This window comes from Amphiura filiformis, chromosome 11 (assembly GCF_039555335.1).
Source record: "Amphiura filiformis chromosome 11, Afil_fr2py, whole genome shotgun sequence".
Classification (NCBI taxonomy): domain Eukaryota; kingdom Metazoa; phylum Echinodermata; class Ophiuroidea; order Amphilepidida; family Amphiuridae; genus Amphiura; species Amphiura filiformis.
Genome location: NC_092638.1, coordinates 35,776,014 through 35,803,306, shown reverse-complemented (window position 1 = coordinate 35,803,306; position 27,293 = coordinate 35,776,014). Strand labels below are relative to the sequence as shown.

The following is a 27,293-nucleotide window of genomic DNA, read 5'->3' as shown; positions in this document are numbered from 1 at the left end:
TTTTGTTTGATTAAAACATCTTGCATTAATATATATTTGAATCCCAGTTCCTAATTAACAATTGGTGTTCTTGTATTTTACAGGGAAATTAAACATGGTTTAAGATTATGCGCAACACAAAAATAGCTTGCAAATGGAATAGACCTACATGAATGCGGGACATGAATTCATTTGTTTTCCCTACCTTTTTTGTTTGTTTATGAAGTTGGGGAAAATAGTATAAAAGCCTTTAAAAGTCTAGTAATTGGTAACTGTAAAAGAAGTACAGGAACCCTTCATGATACCTCATGAGTCCACTGGGTATTATCCGGCAGCACTATTGCGGTGCCACATTACATTTGATGTAGTATATATGTCATGGACTGTAACATTTGAGCTGTTTAAGGGGTCAAAGGGTATACAAGTAATATTGTAAATAATTTTTATTGCACAACCTTATGCCCTACAACAAGTTAAAACTGCATTTCTAAAAGGTTTCAGTGTTAGATGAATTGGCCAGTGCATCGTGGTATGATAAAATTCCTTCTATAATCTGAGGATAAATGTTTATAATCTGTGAGTTAATGGTACCAGTACATGTTATTGTTATCATGGTTATCACCCATTTGCTGTTTTCTGTAATCATGGTGATCTTGAATGAGAAATACTAGCTAGTACTAACAAGGTAAGACTGATCATAGTTTAATTAATTTAATTCTATAGTGATAGTTACAGGACTATTCATGGGTATTGGAATAATTCTGGTAGACCCTGCGCACAAGTATAACCCTAAAACCCTAACCCTAAGCAACCCCAATTATAACCCTAACCCTAATCCTCACCGTTTATAAACCTAACCCTAATCCTAACCCTAATTTAAATTTAAATTATAAGGGGGCTGTCATTTTCTTTGGAAGGGGGTCATGAATATACTGGGGAGTGGGGGTCATAGAATTTTTAGACCAATTATAGGGGGTTATAATTTTCAACACCCAAAATAGGGGTATAGAATTATTAAGGGCTGGTGACTCAAACTTTTCGCGCGCTGTGCATGTATTCTTGCACACAATCTTTCATTATATAATGCAGATATTTTGCGCATATAGCGCGCCTTCTTTACACACACAATTAAATTTTAACGCACTCCACACACTTTCTTTGCTCTAAAGTTTTGATGCGCTCCTCGCCTTTGTTCCGGCAATGAATAATTTGTCTAGGTGGAAGTGGGTGGGGGGGGGTCATAAAAATTTCGACCCAAGATAGGGGGTCTAAAAAAATTGTTACTCCGTTCCCCGCCCCCCCCCCCCCCCCACCCGACGAAGAAAATGACATCCCCCTAACCAAACCCTAAAACACAGGGTGCACAGGGTAAACCAGAATTATACCTGGGTAATAATAATAATTCCTATTCATGTTTTAGTCCAAGACACAATCCCAGCAAACACAAAATGTTTTCGACATCATTCGCAAAAGGTTATAAAAGGTTGTCAGAAAACGTTTAAATGTCGGGTTATATAAAGGGTATATTAAGGTTATAAAACGTTTTCATAACCTTAAAAAACATTTTATGATATTCTACTGCTCAGCAAACAAAAATGTTTTACAAAAAACATTTAAATGTCGGGTTATATAAAGGGTATAAAAACATTTTAATAACATTCCAAAAACATTCTTGAAAACTTGATACAAAACATTCTAAACAGAATGTTATTTTGGGGAGTTGAAAAATATTTTGCGAAAATGTTTGCCCAAAATATTTTCAAAAACGTTTTAAAAACATTTTCATGACCTTTATATAACGGCACCCGACATTTAAATGTTATTGAAAGGTTTTGAAAAAACATTTGAAGAACATTTTTGTGTTTCCTGGGTTCAAATATTTTAACATAATGTTATTTTAGTATTGACACAATATTTGGCAAAATGTTTGCAAAAATAGTTTACAATAACATTTTTTGAAAACATTTAAAAATATTGTTGTAGTGTGTTTTCATACAAAACGTTTTAAAACGTTATCATGACCTTTATATAACCCGACATTTTAATGTTATTAAAACGTTTTTACCTAAACCAAAAGCCAAAATATAACTTATTTAAAACGTTTTTAAAACGTTTTTGTGTTTGCTGGGATGTTTATCATCACCGTTCAACATCTTTATTAACCACTCCCGTTTACTAACTGCTCCTGTTTACTCTACTAGCTCCCGCTAGTTTTGAATAAAATAAACACACTATCTGTGGTCATCTTGTGACTCCCTACATTTTGGTCATCAAAAGTATTATGCCCCCCCGTATTTTTCTTTCCGAAAATTTATGAGCCCTGTATATTTGGGATCCTCCTTCCAAAGAAAATAATAGCCCCCTAAGGGGTATTTATGGGGCTCAAACTCAGTGACAACAAACCTCACAACCAGGGGGACATTTTGCAGGGGTCATGTCAAATCTTAGAATTGCTGCATTTTCTGGCAATATGTAGGGGGTACGGAGTTCAAACTCAGTGACAATAAACTTGATGAGAAGAGTAACATTTTGGAATATTTTGCATGGATCAGGTCAAAGGTCAGCTGGGGTCAAATCTTCGAAATTCAATATCTGGACATCTGTAAGGGTACGGGGCTCAATCTCGGCGACAACCTCATGACCAGGGGAACATGTTGGAACATTTTGCAGGGGGAAGGTCAAAGGTCAGCTGGGGTCAAATCTTCGAATTTCAATATCTGGACATCTGTGAGGGGTACGGGGCTCAATCTCGGGGACAACCTCATGACCTGGGGAACATATTGGAACATTTAACGCGGGTCAGCTCAAAAGACATCATTCTGGGGCCAAATCTTAGAATTGCGTTATCTGGACATCTGTAAGAGGTACAGGGCTCAAACTCGGTGACAACTCATGACCAGGGGTGAATTATGGAACATCTTGCAGGTGTCTGGTCAAAGGTCATCTGGGTCAAATCTTAGAATTGCATTTTCTGGACATCTGTGAGGAGTACAGGACTCAAAACTCGGTGACAACAAACCTCATCACAGGGGAACATTTTTGGAACATTTTGCAGGGGTCAGATACCTCCACAACACCAACATGCCCCAGCTAGGTTTGTGGTCTATGACCACCATTTGCCTCTAGTTATTTTACTACTATGTTTGATTTTATACATAAGTAATGATACAATTAGGTTCTATATTTATTCATCATTATAGATGATATGGTCAAAGTCAGAAAGTAGCAAATGGTAGTCATTAAAAGATATTTTTAAAGAGAAAATCCAAAATATAAATAAAATAATTAAATATTTTGCAATTCTCTACTTTGGATGCGGGCGGGAAACAGGAAACTAAGAATCAAGGCCTAAAGGGGTGGGGTATGAACGTTTGGACAGTATTTATTGTGGGACATTAGAACACATCAGACATATCGAATTGCATTCTAAATACGAAGAATGTCCTACTGATATCAAATAATTTTCATTTCGTGAAATTCACGATATAAATACAAATTTTATGACAAATTATTAAAATTTGATATTTTTCACATTTTTGATATATAGGGCCTACCGTAACAGTTCTCGAAGTAAATTTTATAAATCTAATGATATATTCTTTAAAAAATAGGTCTTTTTGGGGAAAAAATCCATTTCTTCAATATGAAAGGTCAAAATTTTCAATTGATTGTCGGCTTTTCATCCCACCTACATACACTTCAAGTATAAATCATCAGATTTATAAAGTTTACTTCGAGTACTGTTAAATATCAAAAATATCAATTTTTAATGATTTGCCATAAAATGTGTATTAGCCCACATTGCGAATTTCAAAAAAATCAAAATTATTTGATATCAGAAGGACATTCTTCGTATTCAGAATGTAATTCGATATGTCTGATGTGCTCTAATGTCAATAAATACTGTCCACACGTTCCCTTAAGAGGATGCGCAATTTTGTCAGGTCAAAGGCAAGGAGAGAAAAAAAACTAGTTTTGAGATCTCTGAAAAACCGTTCGCCAGAATTTTATATGGGGGGGGGGGGGAGATGGCGGCTGATAAAGAGGGCCTTTTTTGGGAATTTCTTCCCTAAATTTTGGACTTTTTTGACAAAGTATGGCCCATATTTAAAAAAAAAAACCAATTTTTTCACTAGCTGCGATCACAAAATGGGCTAATTTTAACCTTTTCGACCATAAAAGCCTAAAAACACGGGGTGGGGAAGTCAACGTTTAGTGAAGTGCCGGTATGTGCCCCGGGCCGGGGGCACGCAACTTAAGAAGTGACGGGTATATGCCCATTGGAGTCGCGAAGTATAGGGGCCTATCGGGTACAAAACGTTATGTAAGGGGGGTCGATCATTGGGTAGGCCCTACAAACAAAATAAAAAAGGGGGTCATTGGGTATAATACTTTGAAAAAAGGGAGTCATTGGGTATTTCAAAAAAGGTCATTTTTGTAGAAATTTTTTGCAAAAATATACATGTAGCAAAATTCTATTTTCTTGTTTCAAATTTTCCATATTTCTTGAATACAAATAAGAGAATTTGAAAGTTTCGGCATTATTTTGTGGCATTTGTAAGTTGATGATGCTATTCTAGAAAAAGGGGGTCAATGGGTAAGCCGCAAGCAAAAAAGGGGGGGCATTGGGGTAGCCGCAACAAGGGGGGTCATCGGGTATGACTTTTAAAAAAAAAGGGGTCCGATAGTATAGTTGACTTCAGGGCCTAGTGACAAGCACATACCGTCACTTGCCCCCCCCCGCGTATGTGCCTGCCAGAGCTTGTCAGGCCCCGTCTTTTTAAAGTCAAATAGGCCTATTCGCCTACCCGATGAACCCCCTTTAATGTCATACCGATGAACCCCCTTTTTTTTAGGTCCGGCTACCCAATGACCCCCTTTTTTCTAAAATCATATCATCAAAATGCCAATCGGCATGTGTGAGAGTTGTCTTTTTGTTCCATGTAGGCCTACGGTCCTTTTATCGTGTTGTATATCGGATTGAAAAGTTGAATAAAACACATGAAGACAAAAAAAATGCCAATGAGAATTTCAGCAAGGACAAGCAACTCGAAAAATAAAAACACAAAACTAAACCCGGAAAACATCCCGATCAGTGTTACAAAATTATTCCAACTTTTTGACAGCTGTCGGAATTCCAGAATTCGGACACCCGTCGGAATTCTAGAATTACGACAGTTCCAAAATTTTGACGCATTGCTTCATCCCGATACCGTCCAATCCCCCCGCCAATCCCAGCTAATCCCGCGCGGTCCAATCATGATGCAGTTTCTATTGCACCAGCTAGTTGGCCTACTTTTGGGCGTCAAATCCACATTGGTTACAATTCACGCACAGCACCGCCACACACGAGCTCGATTTAAAGAGTTATAGCAGGCCGTTGCAACTCATATGCTAGCGCAATACAAAAAGGTGGCGACAGCGTCGGCTTTCCCTGTGTATTACCCTGCACTAACATGGCGTCCAATGGCGTCTCCCGGGCGGGGCCATTTTGGAAAAGTAAAGAAAAATGCTGCTGCCACCACGATAGTACTAAAATCTACGTAAAAAAATATGCGTAGTGCTGTGGAGACTTAACTTACATGACGTCACGAATATGCTAATTAAAGAAAAATGCTGCTGCCATCTACGGCCACATGTTGCAAGCGTGACGATCGCCTGGCCTCACGTCGACGAACGGAGTTTCAATTCCATCGCACTACGTGCTCTATATACTTATTCCATGGTTATAGTCAACACACTGTGCTCAAGGAGCGCTTGACTTTCCATAGGCTAAATCCGTCAGTCTCCTAACCTATGCGCACGGCCGCTTCTCTGTGCCGGTTCGGAGACTGACAAAAATATAGCGCATAGAGCTAGACTCGATCCTCCAGTCCTCTAATACTCACGCACGGCCGCTCCACAAAGGCGCCGCCATTAGAGGCCAGAAGGATTCAGGCTAGATTTTGCCAGGCCGGTCTGGATCGGACAATGACGTAGAAAAACATAGATCGCTGAGCTCGAGCTGGTACGTTGCCGTTTCATTGACAATCACACACTGAATAAGCCATTGTGAAATGAAGGGACCTAACAAAATCAGCATCAAATACAACTAAAATGGAAACTGAATTTACTCTAGCATGTATGGATTAATAAAATTAAATAAATTACTTGTTTTAGCATATTCAACTTTACTGTGTACCATTTTTTTATCAAAAAATTGCTGAATAATAAAGGCAAGCACGCTCCTAAATCTAGTTCATTCGCCCGTTGCCATGCAGCGCTACAGGAACGGCGACTGAAGGCGAAATTTCGTAAAGTGGTAGAGTTGTTTAGCGTGGCAACACTGATGAAATAGGGTGAAATACCAGATTCAGGCGTGTTTGCCTTTATAATTTAGCACTTTTTTGATAAAGACAATGGTATACTGGGAAATTTAATGCGTTTTAATACATGATTTGTTCAACTTTGTGATCTATACAGCACCCAAACCGGGACCCAAACCTGCTTCACAGATTCGGCGAGCAGGGCACTCTATCCTTTCTACCTCATTGGGATCGGAAAAACTTTGGTAAAAACGCCGCCATTTTGTCATCGGAAAACACAGTTTTTAAATTCCAAAAAAAGTCAACATTGCCTGATGTTCATGACTTAAAACTTCGTGTATGTAAAGATTTTCGGACTTAGATCATAATGGGCACACCGCAACTCTTTGATTTTGAGAGATTTTGCCCATAAAAGGTCGCCAAATCACTGCAGAAAGCGAACCGGCAACTGACAATTTTCGTATGCAACACACGCAACATGCATGCACTGTCGAGCTGTCATGCATGCAAACCATTACATTGGCAATCATTGCGTGGATTGCAATGGTGACTTTCCATTTCCAGTCCGGTATAGCATAATTATCGACATACTTTTAAAGTATGATGTTTTGCATAGACTTTTTGTATCGAGTTTGGTGATAAATTACGTGTTCGTAACTATAAAAATATTTGTCAACTTGTGAATCAAATGTGAATTAAGAAATATATTGCATTATATCCTAACAATTTTGATTAACCTTTTATGGTTCGCAAATAATTTTAAGAATTTTTGCAATTTTTAGGAAATATCCCACCCAGTTATGTATCACCACGTGGTCATTTTAATTCAAGGGCTTATACCACTAAATCAGACTTCTGCCAGCTTCTGCCCAAGTTTATCAGTCATATAGTGCCATCTTTACATTCAAAATGTGACAAATTGATATAATATTAGCAATTTTAGTGTTCAAAATCGTGTTTAAATACAATTTCTTATTGTGAATGTCACACAGGTTAAAAAGAAACGGAATATTCGGGCAATATTTAAGACTATCTCATGCATGAATACACAAGGGAAAAATGTAGTTAGCAGTCGTCAAATCGGTCTTTTTATGTATCGCTGATTTTCTCAACAAGTAGCCGAGCAATGTTAAAGCTAATGCATACCATGGTATGCAAAATGTTCTTCTCTAAGATGATATACATAATTTATACTTTAAAACTGGGAAAATATCTACTTTTGCACATAAACGTGAACTCTACTTTCATAACTTTGCGTGTATAAAATCAATGCGAAGAAGGTTTTTGTGGTGTGTTCTCTTTATCATCACACAGCTTGTCTCCCTTCGCAATGATGAAAAATTTCCACACGACGGTGTCGCTATTACGCTCGAAAACATTTCATTTTCTCAAAATTTTTGAGAATCTATTACAGTCAAGCCAGAGAAGTAATTGGTGTGGTTGATGCATTCCTAGCCAGGTAAGCGTTTGAGTTTCTTTGCAAATTAGCTATTTTAAGCTCAGTATCATGTCATGCAATGCATGACATGGTACATTGTGTACAGCTATGTACATGTACAGTACACCCATCGTATGGCTCGACATTACACAATTGTCACACTATGTCAGGCTGACGAGGCTGTGTCAGTGTTCATTCAATTGAAAATGTATCCTTGCTCGAGAAGTCAAGTCACAAATTTGTGCACCGCAGTGACCGATGAGCTTCACATTCGAGGCTACACTGGATTTCAGAAAACAACGTCAACGGCAATACCTTGCTCAGATTGGTGCGAGCGCCCTGTTAATGGTCGACGTCGCGAACTTTGTGTTCACTTCAAGGCGCCGATCTGCAATGAGTAACGATATGATGCACAATCAGCTAATCAGATTATCTGTCTGTTGATACGATTCAGCCAATCAGTACCCCACCTCCGTAAATACATGTACTCAAGACTGTGCACACGCTCTCAAAATGTAAACAAGTGACATTCATACATTTGTGCTATATAACAGCAGCGCTGATTGGTCAAGAGCCGGGCATATTCAGCGTTCATACATTCACACTATGTAACGCAGTAGCGTGATTGGTGTCCCGGATGTGCGATCGCCAGGTAGGAAAAATAAGGAAAATCATGATTTTTGATATACGGTAATGTTGCTTATGTACGTTTTTGTTATTATTTTTATGAAATAAGAATCACAAAATGTACTGGTATGTATGAACTGGGTTCATTCATATATTTTCATGCCTAAAAACCATTTAGTCATGAAAATATATGAATGAACCCCTAATTCATGCCCGGCTACTTCAGCGTGATGATTTCGGTATAATAGAAAAGAATGCAAGAAAATCGCGTTAAGAATCTTACATCTTATTTTTTGTTATTATTTGATGAAAAACAATCACTGAATGTTTGGGAATGTATGAAAGGGGCTTATTCATATGCCTCAGGCATAAACAATCAATCATGCGGGCCCTCAATTTCATGAATGAACCCCTAATTCTTCTCTGACAAAAACTTTACGAGACCATGCATTTGAAATCTAAGCATGAATGCCATGTACATGTACATTGTACTAAGCGACAGTTCAAAATAGCCAATTCTCTCGGTCAGGGTTGTTCCATCCATTGCACTTATTAAGCGATTCTGTCGGTCAACATGATGTCACTTTTGCCATGATTGGGCTATTCCATCTTGCCCCTAGTGTGACACAAAGGGGACACTTACCGTTGCACTCAATGGGGAAATCACAAAACATGCAACAAATAAATACTCTTGATGAAATAATTTTAAGCTCGATTTCTTATCAGGAAATCAACTTTTAAATAAATTACCATACTAAATTAATTGGTATTTTCTGTGCTGAGAAAATTTTCTTGAACTGAAAGGCCCTGTACAAACCAATAGGGATTTCGTGAGGGTGTCCGCTTTGACATACATGGGAAGAAGTACATACTTTTACTAAATTCCAAAAGTACGATATGTGTTTTTGTATACAATTTACAAAATTTATGTACATAAAAGTAGGCCTACATACTTTTGCAACATACTTCCATGTGTGTACGTAGTCGTTCTCCTGCATGCAATTTTACATACAGTAACCACCAGGTATAAGCCCACCCCATTTTTTAAGTGAAATCTGCCATATAGGGGGGTGGGCTTATACTCGTGTGGTTACGGTATATGCAAAAATGCATACGGTACTTTGTATAATTCAAGTATATACATTTGTATATTATGTCATTATTGACTGAAAACTACCTCATGTGCTGTGTGCAAAACTACAATGTACATAGTATTTAATACATACCCGGACTTTGGCAAAAGTATGTGGTTTTGCATATGTATGCAAAAGTATACAGTACTTTTGCAAAATTCATAATATATATAGGCTTATACGCCATATAATGCAATTTCTACATACATGTACCGTATAAGCACCCAGGGCACTTAACAAAGTCATTTTGGGTGGACAGTTATTTTTAACCTGGTTTACCTACATGTAATCTTTTACAAGGCGTTTATTAGAGGCAATTACGTATGTTATAGGTCCTGAGACGTTCTAGTAGCTTTTCTGGTGCAGAAAATGCATTGCAAGTTTACACTAGACTTGTAGTCCTCCAACTATTTCACTGTATTGACGACTTGACGTCTAACTGTCACTTCAACATTACATGTAATGTTACCCTTAATTGAAAATACCCTACATGTAGGTGGGTGCTTATTGGGGCATGGGAGCTTATTGGAACAAATTTATACGGTTTATGCAAAAATACATGCTAGTTTTTTTTTGTTTAGCCAGGGCTGAGTATCCCCATTTTGAAGGACTTTTTTTTTTTGCACCAATTTTCGCTCAAATTTTGGGACTTCAGGCAGAAATATGCCTGTACAGTGTTATGGGGAAAATTTTCAAGTTGATAAAAAATGTTTATGTCAGATTCAGTTTCTACACAAAATTTCACCCTAGAAAATGTTCCTTTTTAATTAGGATATCTTTCACTTAAGTTTCCACCATTCTGGCTGCCAAGCGTATAGTCAAAGCTTGAATGCTGTTTTATGAATATTAATTACGGTACAAATCAATGCATCAACCAAAAACACGATGGCAATGGACTCTAGCATCGAAAGCGTAACTATGTGCCAATTTGAAGATTCCACAGTTCACAAGTAACTCAGTTCAGGTCACGAAGGCGAAGCCCCGGGGGCGAAGCATATCAGTAATGCTAAGTGCACCTGTAGTCGTTCTTCTATATAGCCACACCACATGCAATCTATTCAAAAATGCATACTGTGCAAAGTATTCAAAACTGCCTTATATCTGCATACAAAACCATGTACAGTTTGATGTACAATGTACTCACTACTAGCCTGTATTTATTTCATATTTTTTGCTCAGGTACACCTGAGTGAATATATACATTCAGTTTAGACCTTGACCTTTGAACCTAAGTAGCTCCAAGTCAGGCTTCTTCTGCAAATGCTTTTGCTTTGTCTTCACTAGAAATATTTTATAGTATAATATTTGATAGGATAATGCCTGGTAATGGAAATGCAGACTATAAATGCTAGCTACTAAATTAACCTCACTCCCTATGACATAGTTCATAATATATATGCAGCAGTGAGATATCTAACTTGAGGTGGACATAGAATATTAGCCTCATTTCCCATGAAATTATTTATAAAACTGTGTTCTGTAGCCCATAGTGAAGGGGGTTTTTAACCTGGGGATGATATTAATCATAGGTGTTGACAGATTGATAGTGGTCTGGAAGTTCAAGTTAGTAAATTACATACTGCTCATGAACTTATCAGATTTTGTTTGCCAGCTAGGTCAGTGTACATGGCCAATACAATGTACAATACCAAATACCCATGAACTTCTTACTTAAATTTGCATTGAGAGGTAAGAAGGCTTGTTCTGACCAGGGTATGGATTTGATATAATCAGTCCAGCATTTAACAACATTATTAACAACATTGAATTTTAAGGCCAAATGTTTACCTTCTCCATTACATTGCACACAGTATTTTGATGCATTACCTGAATAGGTTTAGTTTCATTATTACCTTCAACTTTTACTTTTACTCTCTAGTTGAAAGTGGCACTAATGAGGTTTTCAGCATTTTAATAGATCCAGTTTTAAACCTTTAACTTTTACCTCATATCCCTGCTTTAACCCTCTTTCAAGTTGAAGTCCAGTGCATAATGAATATCATCAAAATGTCTTCTAGATATTATATTCATACATATTCTAAGCTAACTGTATTCTAATTCAATATTTTCTAAAATAACACATTGCCTTTTGATTTATTCTAAAGACTATGGTAAGTTCTGATGTTAAAGCCACAATGTACCATCTTATACATGTAATATGAAATTGGTTAATATTTTTCAAACCTGACTTTTTTTTGGCATATTTGTAATGTTTACACATGTCACAACTTGCACCTAAATGGAATCAGCCAAATTGGTTGTGTTTGTAGGTCAACAGAACAAAGTTTGACATAATGTCATTTATATAATTCAAAGAATTGTGACATTATGTCCTCCTATAGAACTGCGTGTTAAATGGCCAAAATAACTAACCAGCAGGGTTTCTTTCATTTTACCTTGTTATTTCAGCTCAAAATGGACAGAAACCCTTCCGATAATTATTACTAGCAGTATTTCAGCATTTTGAGTATAAAACAAATTTAAAATTTGAAGGAAATCATCTTTAATTAAAGCCTTGTTGTTTTCATACAATTTTAATTGAGTTTGTATTAAATTATACAAGTTTTTGGTTATTTCATGATCCCTCCAGCTTAATCATAATTTTGCACTTCCCTACCAAAAACAAAACAAAAATACCAAAAACAGACTAAGGGATATTCTTATCATTTTGGACAATGCTATAATCAGCCTTCTGGACCGTTAAAATTTTACTGTATTTCCTAAAACTATTTATGAATCATCCAAATCATAAGAAACCTTATCATTATCTATCACACATCATATCCTATATACATATCCCAACAGACTCTACATTAGTAGATATGCAGTCTCTAAATATTGAAGAGCTAATCACCTAGAGGAACGTATTTACCCTTTTAATCAAAATGCTTAGGATCTTCACAATCTGATATCTTAATCTTATGTAGGCCTACATATAAAACAATATCATTAGCCCTAATTATAAGAAACGCGACATTATTCAACACCAACGACCTACATTGCACAACCATGTGTTCCAATCATGCCTGAGCAAAGCCCTTTTAAAGGGGTTTTTATTATACGATATACATGTATGTACAATTACTTTTCCAAAAGTATGTGGTTTTGCATAAGTGTGCAAAAGTACATACTTTTAATACAAAATAGGCATATTCCTTTCCGATAGCCAAAACCCATGATTAGCGTTAGGGTTAGTAGGCCTACATTTTCCTTCATTGGGGCATGCTTAACTCTATAAAATCTTACAAAGAAAACCACTGCACATGTATGCATTGTCATACCCAGGGAATCAATGGCTGATGGGCCAGTGACACCACCGTAGCTACAAGTGGGTGTCTAAGGTTCGAATCCCAGGTTGCCAAGTGAAAAATTTGTTCATCTTCTCCTTTTTTCATTCCTCTTCTCCTTTAATTTCTGATAGCCAAAACCCATATTTAGCATTAGGGTTTATATTCATAAATATGCCAATAGTATATGATGCAAAACTATACAGCACATCGGGCCACCATGCATGTATACTATCGCAATATACCAAGAATGAAGTTGATTGGTTGTTGCGATGTTGTGTTAAATCTGCAGAGTGGATTATTAATGAAAATGTGGGTAAAATATGCAATAAAAGCTGCTGAGTAGATTTATGAAAATGTAGGCAAAATATGCAAATTAGCTTATTAATATTCATAAATATGCAAATAAAACATGACATAGAACTATAATACAGCAGATTAGACCACTATGTCCTATCACCATACCAAGTTTGAAGTTTAAGCTGCAGAGTAGATTAATGGTTTTGCTTCCGCCCGGACAAGCCAAAACAAACAACCATTTGGATGATAACACAAGCTCCACATATGTGTGGAGCGCGCTCGAGGCCAAAAATTCTAATATGGAGTCAACAGGTTTACAGAGAGAAACTCCTATCCTATAGCTAGGCAAATCAAACAGTCCGCTGCTGCTCAGAGATAAAATCAAACATGTATGAATATAGTTAAAGGCAAAAAAAATGAATGGAAGACTACAAACTGTGGATGGTAACATAAATATATGAGAAGTTCTTCTTCAACCTATTTTTTTTTCTTTTCCAGATTTTGCTTGCTAAATATGTGAAAGGAGATTACAACAAGAGTGCTGTAACAGTTGCAAAAATACTTTTCTGTTCTCTCTGCGAACCCCACAAGAGCTGCAATCAGACAATGTTGTACATTTTACAGGTGTTTGGCTCAGGTAAGGTGTTCATCTAAACACCTCAAATAAAGAAAGTCCGAGTCATGTAACCCGTCCTACACCAAACCCTAATCTTGTTATGACAATTTGATTGATAAGGTCGTGTGCAGAATCTTGTTAGCTGCAATTTGGTACCAAATTTGCTACGAAATCTCTAAATTCATAGAGATTGATAGCAGTATATGAAATTTGGTGCATTTTCAAAAGTTGCAAATTAAAAACAGACCACGCGAACCTGTAGAGGTGAATGGCAGAAACACGACCATTGACATATTGACATAGCCCAAACAACCGCTAGGTCATATCGATCACATCGTGCTCTAGTATTCATCAGTAAATCACTGTAGCCATCCATGCGTTTTAAACTGACAATTGAATAAAGCGCGCATTTGGGATAGTCGACAGGGGCCCATCGTGGGCAAGCAAGGTTGACCATATTGCCACGCTAAGCCATTTCGACCGCATGCTTCGCTTTTGATTTGCAACTTTTGAAAATGCACCAAATGCCATAAACTGGTATCAACCTTTGTCACTTTTGAGTGTTTGGTAGCAAATTGGGTATCAAATTGGAGCTAACAAGATTCTGCATACGACCGTATCAATCAAATTGTCATAACAAGATCAGGTTTTTGGTGTAGGATGGGTTGTATGACTCATGGACTTTCTTTATTTGAGCAGTTTAGCTCTATGAGCAGGGCTGCAAGCGGTCCTATATTTCCTATATTTTTAAGATTTTCCTATATTTCCCTAGAAAGTTTAAAAAAGCCCTATAATCCCTATATTTTCATATTTGGAATATTTTTTGCTGAAGGTCTTTGTATTAAATATAAATGCCTCCCTGGACCCCACCAATCAGGTTTATTTGTATCCATTTCTATAATTCCAGGTTGCATTTTTGCCCTGCAATTTCAGTTAATTCTCTAACTTCTTGGGGCTTTGCCATATGAACCTACACTAGACCTTTTCACAGTTCATGTTGAGATTTTGCATATAAAATAGAGATAATCAGTGTGGTGTTGAATGCTGACATCTTGTGGGTACACGCTCTGCGATGGCCGTTAAATCGTTCGATCTCCATGAGTGAACAGCAAAATCACCGTGTTGATGTGTGGTCGTGCGTCTTGAACTCGCCACTCAAAAAAAGGTGGCAATGTCAAATTAAATGATGATATCTCTGCCAAGCAAGAAGTTATTGTCACGCTTGTGGTCTCATTTTATTGCTAAATAAAATGCACTTTCAACCCAGTAAAAAGAATTCTGTTAGCCTTTTAATACTGACACTGCTTCATAGAATTCAGAATGGGCAGAGTGGCGGAGGTGGGGGATGTGGAGGTGGGGATGTGGCACACACAAACTCTATGGGATTGATATTTTTAGTGCATAATCTGCTTCTGTAAAGACTGTAAATTGGATTTTTACTCTATTTAGTATCTAAAAGACTCATGAACTTACAGCTAAACAATTCTACTTATTGGTTTAGTCTAGAAAATACAAACCTTTCCATACAAAACTACCCGTTTTCATATCAAACACTGTAGGGTGTCTTCAAAATCTAAAAGTTGCTGTAAAATTTTAATTACCCGTACTGATGCCAGTATAGTCCCACCCCGTTTTGGGTGAACATTTTTCAAAATTGGGGGTGGGACTATACTCAATTCAAAAAAATTTTAAGTTTTTTATTTTTTCGGTTTTGTAGTGTCCCTGGACCTAGACCTAAATGGTAGGATCATTCATGGTTGACCTAAAAAAAAAAAAAAAAAAATTCAAGATGTTTTGTATTTTTAATATGAAAATTGATAATTTGTATTCATGTCATAGTCTATTAATGATTTCAAAATGCATTGAATTTGAATGCATTTTGAAATTAGAATTCAAATTAGAATATCTCCAAAGCTATCAACCCTAAACTAGCAAAAGTATACATTTTTGGAAAGCTGGAGGCAAAAGCAATTTAAATATACACATTTCAACTCATTGTACAGGGTGACCTTGAAGTTATACAGGGTGGAATAAAAAAAATCCAAATAAAAATGGGTCACTTAATGTATTGCTTATTACTAACTTGCAGTTATAAACTGAAAGTAAACAACATTGATTTGGTTAGAGGTTCGGAGGAGCGTCATGACTTTGGTAGAAAACAAATCACAGCTGTTTGGTAATCTTGGAATACAGGGTGTCCCAAAATATGTTCAAATTTTTTACAATTCAACATATTTTGAACTGAAACATTTTACCCTAACCCATACAAAAAAAAGTAAGTCCATAATTAGATTCCTCATCAAATTTCCTCTCAGAAAATGTAAACTATGACTATGATAGGATAAGTAATTAAAAATTTAGGGCAACTTTTAGATTTTGAAGACATCCGCATTGCTTACTACAGTGTTTAGTATGAAAACAGGTAGTTTTGCACATAAAAGTTTGCATTTCATAGACTAAACCAATCATAAAGAGTTCAAAATTATTAAAAACAATTAGCAGAATAAATAATTTTTCAAAAGAGCTCTTAACCATGTCTGTAGCCCATATGGATGCAAAGATATGATCAGTTGATTCAACACGCACACACAAAATCTTTATTTCCCATAGACTTTGCAAATACCGCCACCGCCTCATCCGCCACCGCCTCATCCCCCACCTCGGTCATTCTGAACTCAAACAACTCTAACTCCACTATCTTAGCTGATAAACAATAATATTATTCTCTTTTGGAGGTCTGTTAGGGCACACATTTAGCTACAACATGACACCAAACACACTTCAATACCTGTTTAAGCAGAGATATAACAATTTGAAGGAGTCTCAATTTGGAAAAGCGTAACAAAACCACCATTTTTTGGGTGGCGAGTTCAAAAGCAGCGTGGCCATAAATACTATTCATCTGCCAAATATGACAACTGTAACATGATTTGCACGATTGTAGTGCATGTAAACTGAAATCTCATTGCACTATTTCATGTTCTAAACCATAATACCCCGAAGCTGTAAATAAAGTTTTAGCTCATTTTGGACTTAGCGTACATTATTCTCTTCCAATTTATTTAATATGGATTCCCGGAAGTAAATGACTGCCCAATTTACCCTTTACTAAACGTTTGTTTTATAGTTATTGTTATATGCAGTATTTTTAACTTTTTATGGCCCCACTGAGCCCACCATATGCATATGGGTGACCCTGCCCCGCTTCACAAATTTGTTTGTCTCCTTTACTATTGTAAGGCTTGCAGTCCTGAGATTAGGTTTGTATGTAGCCAAGACACATGGCTTTCATATGGCTCAGTCAGGTCCCTTCTAACCTTAAAATTGACATCCCTAGACTAGTCAGAAAAAAGGGCAAACACTGCTCGGTCACCCCTATTGCACTATTTGAAGTTGCTTTGTCCAATAAAGCCTTGAAATTATTGTATTATTCTTATTCCAGTTATATTAGCAATTCTGTAAACAATATTATCCAGATCATAACACAAATATTCTTATGCATGTCATTTTAAGTGTCCATGTGCCATTTTCGAAAAACTAGGTGAATGTAATACAAAAGCAACCCGGTTCCAAATGCTTTTGAACTATGTTTATTCAAACAAAAGAAAGGAATTCCACTATTGCTGGAGTGTGGCTAACATGCAGTACAAGCAGATCAGGAAATAAAGTTACATTAATTATAACTGTTCCAAAATGCTAATAACACATTCATGAGTATCCACAGTCAATTGTACAAATGTATGTATTTCTTACTATCTTCTCTTTCTGTGACTCTTTTTATCCATAGAATCATTTGATGCCCTCGTTGATGCTACAAGGGAACAAGTGACAACATCCATAGCGACACAGTCAGTCATGTTAGCAGAGGGAAACTTTCTCAATCGTCAACATCCACAGATATGCGTATAAAATGAATGATACAAGCTGCATAAATATGATGAACAAATACATTCACTTTATCTATTTAGAAATGAAAGGCTTTTAAGACCAGCACATTTACATGGATTTGTTTCAGTGAGTGGTCATTTCATATTACCAGTGTTAGCAGAACTCATTGTAAAGCTGACAATGTGGCTATAAATTCAAGTCAAATCCCTACCTTATTAGAATGAGAAGCATGTTCTTAAAACATATGGAAACTATATTTGGCAAATAATGTGAACTATAATATAACCTTTCTTAAGATTTTGTGAATGATTAGCAGTGTTCAAATATGCCTCAAAAAGTTACAGGCCAGCCGGGCTTGACCTTAAAGGTTACCGGCCAGCCGGGCGCAACTAGATGCCAGTCAGAAAAGTTACCGGCCAGGCCAAAAAGTTACAGGCCAATGGCCTGCTGACTGGCCCTATTTCAATGCTGATGATTAGCCAAGTCAAGTCCAGACAAGTCAAGTAATACTTTATTATACTATTCAGCAAATTACTTCAGCGGTGTCGATGTCCTTCTGCTTTGTCTGATTATCACATAAAAAACTACAATCTTAGAAATAATTATTCGAACACTTTTAAGGGCTTATTGGAAATGGTCGCCTCTCTACCCCTGTATAATGTTTGCATGCCCAATATGCTCATCTTCACCATATCCTTGGGCCGCGCCGGGGTTTGAACCCGGGACCTCAGTGGTGCAAAGCGAGGGAACTACCGCTGCGCTAACTCGCCCTCCCTCAATCATAGTGCCAAGATATTTATATGAGGACACATGCTCCACATTACTACCCTTCACCACTAGGGTTTGGAGTTGTACTTGACGTCCTAAAATCAATTATCATTTCCTTAGTTTTGGAAACGTCTCAAGCTATGCAATGTTATTTTGCGTATGTATACAACATGTCACATTATCCAATTGAATACATGAATACAAAAGCCACCTAAGTCCATGGGAAGTGATTTTGAGAGAAAAACCTGTGTATCATTTTAATTCCTTCAGTTAGATTTACCTGGTCAATATGGTAAGTTTTACGTGCAAATGAGTGGATTAACCTGTATTAGGTATGACGATTAGCATTTCAGGGACTTCGTGGGGTTCATTTTAAATTTTGGACTTAGGTGGTTGTTTGAATCATATACAAAGACAACAATGTTAGAATGAGATTACCACTAGTAAGATAATACAAAATAAAGCGCACAGGTATGTATAATGTTGATAAGCATTCTGCCATGTAATATAAACCACACACTTTCCTTTATTAAACCCATTTTTTTCAAAAGTCACTCTCTAGCAATGAATGTGTTACAAGTGGACTTTTATACATACTGGATTTTAATCAATGTGTTACAAGACTCAAATCATGGAATTGGGTGATTCTTTCATACATGCTATTTTTCACATGCTCAATAGACACAGAGGATGAATTTGAGTTGTTCTTTCATACAAAGAACAGGCCTATGTAAAGGAACACTTTCCCATGCTTAACTCAATTTGGTTTAAGTATGGACTTAGGTGGTTTTTGTATTCATATATTCAATTCATTCCAAGGCATAGGTTTTTAAACCTTTAGACACATCTGCTTCTGCTTGAGAACATATTACTGCAGCACTGAGTAATTCAATTTGATCATTTATCTTACAATTTAAAGCTACTTCATGAAAGTTAGAATTCCCTTTACCGTGTAATCACAGTAAACAAAGTCAGGACTATTTATGTACTGAATCCCCTAGAATGTAAAGTGGATATTACATCATTTTGGAAATTCCCAGGAAGTGGTGTAATATGAAAGGTTAATGTTTAAAATTAGTCTTGGGAAGTTCAGACTACATCTTATTTTGTAAAAGAGTGCTATAGAACGGGACATTTATTTATGTTTATGTATCAGAAGATTATCATGTTTTACTTTTATTTATTCAGATACTGTTAACTTTTCAAACAGTGTGTTTTCTTGTGCACTCTGAAGTGAATTTGGGTGAAAGGTGTGTTTGGCCTTGACGACTCGGTAACAATATTTGACTCACGTTGCTGTTGAATCGCACCTGCTGTCCCAAATCTACAGAGTGTATACACATTATACACACATACAGATAATACAACTTCTTTTGAATAAATTAATGTAGTTTTAGCCGACAGAAAAAGCATAATATAAAAAACATGTTGTGCATCTTCAGTGTTTTAAGGAAATCCATTCTGATTTCATGCCATTGCAACTCAAGTTTTCAAATTTTTGTTAACTGCTCTGAAACATGGGAAGCATCATTACATAAAGGGTTCACAAAAAATAACTCCCCCCCCCCCTTAAAATTACAAAACATTTCTTTGCTTAACTTGACATACATTTCGTTGATTTGAAAAATTTAAAAACATGTGAATAAAGGAATTATTTTCCTACCCTCCCAAAGTTCTTTTTAATAAAAATCTGTTTGTTTTGGCCACAAATAATCACATTTTCAAAAATGATGCTTTCAGAAAAAGTTGCACTTTTCCACATCCTATACATGTAATGTACAAAACATTCTCGATATCAATGTTTTGATTGATTTAATGGTGTTTTTGTGTTCTTTCATTTTATGTATACGATAACCCAGTCACCCATACAATCATCTTGCAATTTAAAACAATGATTTATTGACATGTACGGGTATTTCTAGAAGCTTTTGAGCCGGTGTGTCAAAAATGGTAAAATCAATTACAAAACATTTCTTAGCATAACTTGACATTCATTTTGTTGATTTGAAAAATGTATAAATCTGTGAATAAAGCAATCTTTTTGCTACCCTACTAAAGTTATCCCTTCTCAAATTCCTTCTTTTTTTTAGTAAAAATAATCACATTTTCAAAAATAATGCTTTAAAAAATTGCACTTTTCAACATCCCATACATGTAATGTACAAAACTTTCTCGATTTCAATGTTTAATTGTTTTGATTTCCTTTACCTTTCTGTCTCTGATCCCTTAATCACCCATGTAACCATCGTTTAGTGCAAAGTAATGATTCGTTGAAGCTAATTTTGACATAAATGAGTATGTTGAAAAGTGCAACTTTTTCTAAAAGCATCAATTTTGGAAAATGTGATTATTTTTGGCCAAAACAAAAATATTTTTAAAAGAAAAAACATTGGGAGGGTAGAAAAACGATTCCTTTATTCACAGTTTTAAATTTTTCAAATCAACGAAATACATGCCAAGTTATGCAAAGAAGTGTTTTGTAATTTTAGGGGGAGTTATTTTTTTGTGAACCCTTTATTTAACACTGAAGATGCCCAACATGCCACAATTACCATGATTACATAATCGGTTGAAAAAACATTTATGAGGGGAAACTGTTAAAAGTTGTGTTACCTGTATGTACAATGGCACTTCGTGAATACACATAATCTTGGGCCATGTAAAATCACGGACGTCACTTCATTACCAAATACAAGGGGAAACAAAGTATTATTGTGATTTTTTGTCACATTGTGTCGATCAACAGTGATTTGAGAAATACAAGTTATTAAAACATAATGTTATTTGTGAAGTGTTTACTTGTGTGATTCAATGAGTAACATTACAGCAGAGCATACAAGCTACCAGTTCCTGGTTATTTGAATACTGTTCTACTTGTCAGTGCTTTGAAAGAAATGAATAATATAGCTGGCTTAAATCTTTCAAGTGGAAAAATGCACAAGGAACATAATTTGTGAGAAGTGCAACTATGGATTAGCTCCCACAGATTTATTTGGTGTTTGTTTAGGCTAAAAAAACGGCAGATTCATTCTTTTAAACTTTTTGCTTACACAAACGAATATATAAGACCCCATTTTTGCCAAAACCATGCAAAATTACATACTTTTCCAAAAGTGTGTGCTTTTGCTTATACAACTTAGTATATACTATATTAATAAACGTATATAAGACCCAATGTCTTACAGTACATTATGCTTTCGGTGGTGGTTTATGCACCGCTTTTTACCCCATTTTGCCAAAACCACATACTTTTGCAGAATATGTCATTTTGCATGATTATGCAAAATTACATACTTTTCAAAATTGTGTGCTTTTGCTTATGCAACTAAGTATATACTATATTAATAAACGTACAAGACCTAATGTCTTAGTACATTGTATTTCTGGCGGTTGTTTATGCCACCTCCCCCAAAAAAAAAAAAAAAAAAAAAAAAAAAAAAAAACTACATACTTTTTCAAAATATGTCATTTTGCAGGGTCATAATGGTTATACAAAATTACATACTTTTCCAAAAAGTGTGTGCATTTGCTTATGCAACTTAGTATATTCTATATTATTGAATGTATATAAGACCTAATGTCATATAGAACATTATACCCGCATGCGAAGCATGAACGGGTATATTGCCATTCTATGGTTTCTTCTCCTTCTCCTCCTCTTCCTTCTCCATCAAACACAACATTCTGTCAAGGCTAGCGCTAAAACTACAAAGTCCACAGGACCCATATGTGGTACACTTATGGGCCCTACCCCGTAGATTTATCCTTTGCCCATCTTGGCCCCAGAGGTCAAAGGTCACGGGCCCCAGGGGCCCAAATGTAAAAATACAAAGTATGCCGTTTCTCATCAAATGAAGCAGCCTCAGGGCCCTGAGTTGGTACACTGATAGCCCCAGGGGTACTCTATATATACAAGTATACATGAGCCCCATATGTCATATATTATGGGCCCCAGGGCCCCAAATGTTAAAATAAGGGGCAACAGATTGACAGGGCTAGCGCTAAATCTACAAGGGCCCCAGGGCCCATATGTGGTACACTTATGGGCCCTACCCCATAGATTTATCCTTTGCACATCTTGGCCCCAGAGGTCAAAGGTCACGGGCCCCAGGGGCCCAAATGTAAAAATACAAAGCATGCTGTTTCTCATTAAATGAAGCAACCTCAGGGTCCTGAGTTGGTATACTGATAGATCCAGGGGTACTCTATATATACAAGTATACATGAGCCCCACATGTCATATATTATTATGGGCCCCAGGGCCCCAAATGTTAAAATAAGGGGCAACAGATTGACAAGGCTAGCTAAAACACTACAAGGGCACTAGGGCTCATATGTGGCACATGTATGGGCCCTAAGTTGTAAATGTGCCTTTTGCCCATTTTGGCCCCAGATGGTTTAGGCTAGGGCCCCAGAGGCCCAAATGTTAAAACAAAGGGCCCGTCGTTTCTCAGTAAATAAAGTAGCTACAGGGTTTAGATTTGGTACACTAATAGGTCTTCAGCATTATATTATTATATGTATACATGAACCCCACGTGTCACATAATATGGGCCCCAGGGCCTCAAACGCTAAAACATAGGGCCGGCCGTTACTCAGTAAATAAAGCAGCTACAATGTCCAGCTTGAGTCTGCTGATAGCACTTGAGAATTATATTTCAACATATGCACATGAGCCCCATAAGTCAAATATTATGGGCCCCAGGGCCCCAAATGTTAAAGCAAAGGGCCGGCCGTTTTTCATCAAATAAAGCAGCTCTAAAGCTCAGAGTTTGTACACAGATTGCACCTGAGAAATATTGTTATATGTACATACGAGACCCATATGTCACAAAATATGGGCCCCAGGGCCCCAAACGCTAACACATAGGGCCGGCCGTTACTCAGTAAATAAAGCAGCTACAGTGCCCAGCTTAAGTCTACTGATAGCACTTGAGAATTATACTTCAACATGTGTACATGAGCCTCATAAGTCAAATATTATGGGCCCAGGGCCCCAAATGTTAAAAGGGTCGTCCGTTTATCATCAAATAAAGCAGCTTCAGGGCTCAGAGTTTGTACACAGATTACACCTGAGAATTATATTGTTAATAACACCCACCCCACCCCATTCACAGAAACAATAGCGTAATTATAATAATATAGATGACAGAAACGTTAAGGCTGTTCCAGTTAAATTACATACCCATTGGCTGTTCTATTTAATTTACATACTCCCTCTGAACTGGCCACAAAATAGGCTGTTCCATTTAATTTACATACTCCCTCTGAAATGGCTGTTCCATTTAATTTACATACTACTTCTGGAATAGCTTTCCCTTAATCAAATTGCATTATTATAGATGATGATAATTGGAAATACCACGTGTGAAGCGTTAAGGCTGTTCCATTCAAATAACATACCTTTGGCTGTTCCATTTAATTTACATACTCCTCTGAAATGATTCCAAAATAGCTGTTCCATTTAATTTACATACTCCCTCTGGAATAGCTTTCCCCTAATCAAATTGCATATTGTGAATTTCAATCTATCAAATTGCATAGCTTCACTGAATTAGAGAGACTGACAACAGCAACCTAAGTCCTCAGCAAATAAGGACTGTAAGTTTGTGTAAATCGATAACATGCGGGTATAGCCGTATTTGTGTACAAATATATAGCCTTCTAGTTATACTTCTGGTGGTGGTTTATGCCCCCCCCCCCCCCGTTTTTGCCAAAACCACATACCTTTGCAAAATATGTCATTTTGCGTGGTTATACTAAAATTACATACTTTTCCAAAAGTGAAAAGTGTGTGCTTTTGCTTATGCAACTTAATATATACCCCCCCATTTTTGCCAAAAACACATGGGCTACTTTTTGCAAAATATGTCATTTTGCATGGTTATACAAAATTACATACTTTTCCAAAAGTGTGTGCTTTTGCTAATGCAACTTAGTATATACTATATTAATAATAATAATAATAAACGTATTATAAGACCTTTCTTACACATTATATTTCTGTTGGGGTTTATACACCGATTTTACCCCCCCGTTTTTTGCCCAAACCATGTACTTTTGTAAAATATGTCATTTTGCATGAATATGCAAAATTACATACTTTTAAAGTGTGCTATCTGCATATATTATATGCAACTTAGAATATAATATATTAATAAATGTATAATAAGACCTTATGTCTTATAGTACATTACATTTCCGGTGGCTGTTTATGCAGCACTTTTCCCCCTAATTATGCCAAAACTTAATATATCGTACTAAATTGCAAGATATGTCATTTTGCATGATTAGGTCTATGTAAATTTAACATATTTTTCCAAAAGTGTGCTTTGCATATGCAACTTGGTATAAAGGCCTACTTTATTAATAAACGTATCTTTGGCCTATAATAGTACATCATCGTGGTTTATGCACCCCCAACGTTTTTGCCCCGATAGTTTTTTACCCGTAGTCTTTCACACAGCGTGCCAAATCTAATTAGTAAAATTGGAATGAGAAAAGTATTACATGTGTAGCCAAATCTCAGTTTGGAAGGGATATAAGCGAGAGATGAGACTGTTTTGAATCGTTTCAAACACCAAATTGCCTGGAATACCCCCGGCTACCTGCAAAAAGCTCCGTGAAATGAATGGTAACGGCGCATTATTAAGTGGCGTGCTCCCGCTTTGGTAGTATGCGCCCTGATTCCCTATAGCCAGCCCGTGTGCTTTCTATACAAAACATCTATTTTTGTATCGTACTGTAAAGTACGGTAAAGTATGAAGTTTTGCATATGCAAAACTACATGTTTTTCGTAAGTACTCATGATGTGTTTTTGCATATGCAAAAGTACATACTTTTATAAAGTATGTAGTTTTGCATATGCAAAACATCATATTTTGCGTAAGTATCTGCTTTTGCACGCAGCACCGGTTTACGTTTACGTCGATACCCAGTAGGATCCTTTCAGGACGTAATGCCGGCCAAGGGTGCAGAAATGTACACATTATTTTATGCCATGGATTGTGTGTAAAGTTAAAGTTGAGATAACTGCAAGAGTTCATGTCCCGGGGTGGGCACTCAACTTTGGAAGTGACGGTATGTGCCTGTCAATAGGCCCCCTCTTTTGAAGTCGACTATACCCGATGACCCCCTTTTTTTAAAAGCCATACCCGATGACCCCCTTTTTTTTTTAGTTGCGGCTACCCAATGACCCCCTTTTTTGGTTGCGGCTACCCAATGACCCCTTTTTCTAGAATAGCATCATCAAAGTGCAACAAAAAATGCCGAAACTGTCAAATTTTTTTCCATATTTTCAAAATTATGCCGAAATTTTCAAAATTTTGCTCCATTTTTTTTTTTTTTCTACCCGATGACCCTTTTAAAAAAATCTTATACTCGATGACCCCTTTTTTCAAAATATTGTACCCGATGACCCCCTTTTTTATTTTGTTTGTACCCAATGACCCCCTTTTTTAAAATAACGCTTTGTACCCGATACACATCGATAACTTCCACTATAAAAACATTTGTGAATGGGAGTGACCATCAGCCAATCAGAACGCAGCAATTCACATGACGCGCGTGACGTCATGACTAATTAATATTCATGATTTTTCTGTGAATTTTCCGTTGCAAACCATATTGAACGGTGCAAGACTTTGTTGAAGTCTATCGTGTAATCTGCAGGGGTACGCATGCGTATTGACCTTACAAACAACAGCAGCCATCTTAAGCTGAAAGGTAAAAAAAAATTCGTAGCGATTGAGTTTTTCTTTCCAAAGTTATTCAATTTTGAAAATAGCCCTTATTATTTGACCAATTCTGACCGGTAAATCGGCATTTTGAGGTTGGAATTTTCAAGATAAAATTAGATTTAAATGGCAGTTTTTAGAGAAAACACGACAGTTTTGTAACACTGTCGACATCTTTATCTGGCCGATGCAATGGTTCTTACTGTGTGTGCGTTAGGTTTACATATGTGTGCGTTTGGCTGAAGTTGTTGTTTTTACCGATAATGTTTCACAATTTTGACAGCGCTAAGTTATCTCGGGCCATCGGTATTAAATAACGAATACATTTTTGGACTTATAAAGCTTTTAAATTGGTAAATCTGTATTTTAATGTAGTCGAGAATACTGGTATACTATAGTATCGGTAATTTTACGAGCTGCTTCTGTTCTGTTTCCTGGTTCAATGGATGAAATGGACTGACCCCATCAGAGGGAGTAAGGGTGAAAAAGGTAAATACCGAATATTGTACATGCTGACGATATTTACGTGTGTGCGTGTGCAGGGTCATTGAGGTCACCGTACTTATGGCTGTTACTTCTGCTGTACTTACACCTTCATCAAGAAAGGAATATTATGGTGGGGCATGTAATATCAGGTGTTCATAGTCATAGAATTAATTTTCATCTGTATGATTGTTTGTATTTTTTTCTTAATTGACAGCAAGTATAGTATAAAATATTACAGCACAATCCTCTAGGCCTGCTTACTGAGTGAAGGAGTGAATCAACTCAAAATAGACTCAAGGTATAACATATTATAGTTGCTGCGCTGTTAGAATTCCGCTCGCTAGCTGCATGCTGCAGCCGCCTTGATGCTATTCACTGCATAATTATTTACAAAATTATATTACATTATTATAATAAGCCCTTTCGCAATTTCAGAAAATTGCAAGTGCGCATGCTCAAACATCGTCACACAGTTCTTCAGCGAGAGATAAACACGAGGAGGCTGCAGTGCGTTTGCAATGGTAGCGAACTTTACACTTCCTTCAAAAGCATATTTTTGTAACCGCCGACAAAACACTAAAACAGTCAGCGAAATTCCAGTATGAAACGTTTTTATGCAAATGTCAAAGTTCACCCCATTGAAAATGTACAGTATCCTCATTGTGTTTATCTCCAATTTTATCGGCAAATATTACCCATGATGCACCATGATCTGAAATTGCGAAAGGGC

At 36.7% G+C, this 27,293-nt stretch overlaps 1 long non-coding RNA gene across 1 annotated transcript; it reads left to right on the top strand.

The window, feature by feature from the left end:
* Positions 1-7,331: 7,331 nt before the first annotated feature.
* On the top strand, positions 7,332-17,522 carry LOC140164788 (uncharacterized). The gene is made up of 3 exons (XR_011860579.1): positions 7,332-7,743; positions 13,568-13,706; positions 17,473-17,522. It is a non-coding gene; the product is annotated as an uncharacterized lncRNA (long non-coding RNA).
* The last annotated feature ends 9,771 nt before the right edge of the window (positions 17,523-27,293 follow it).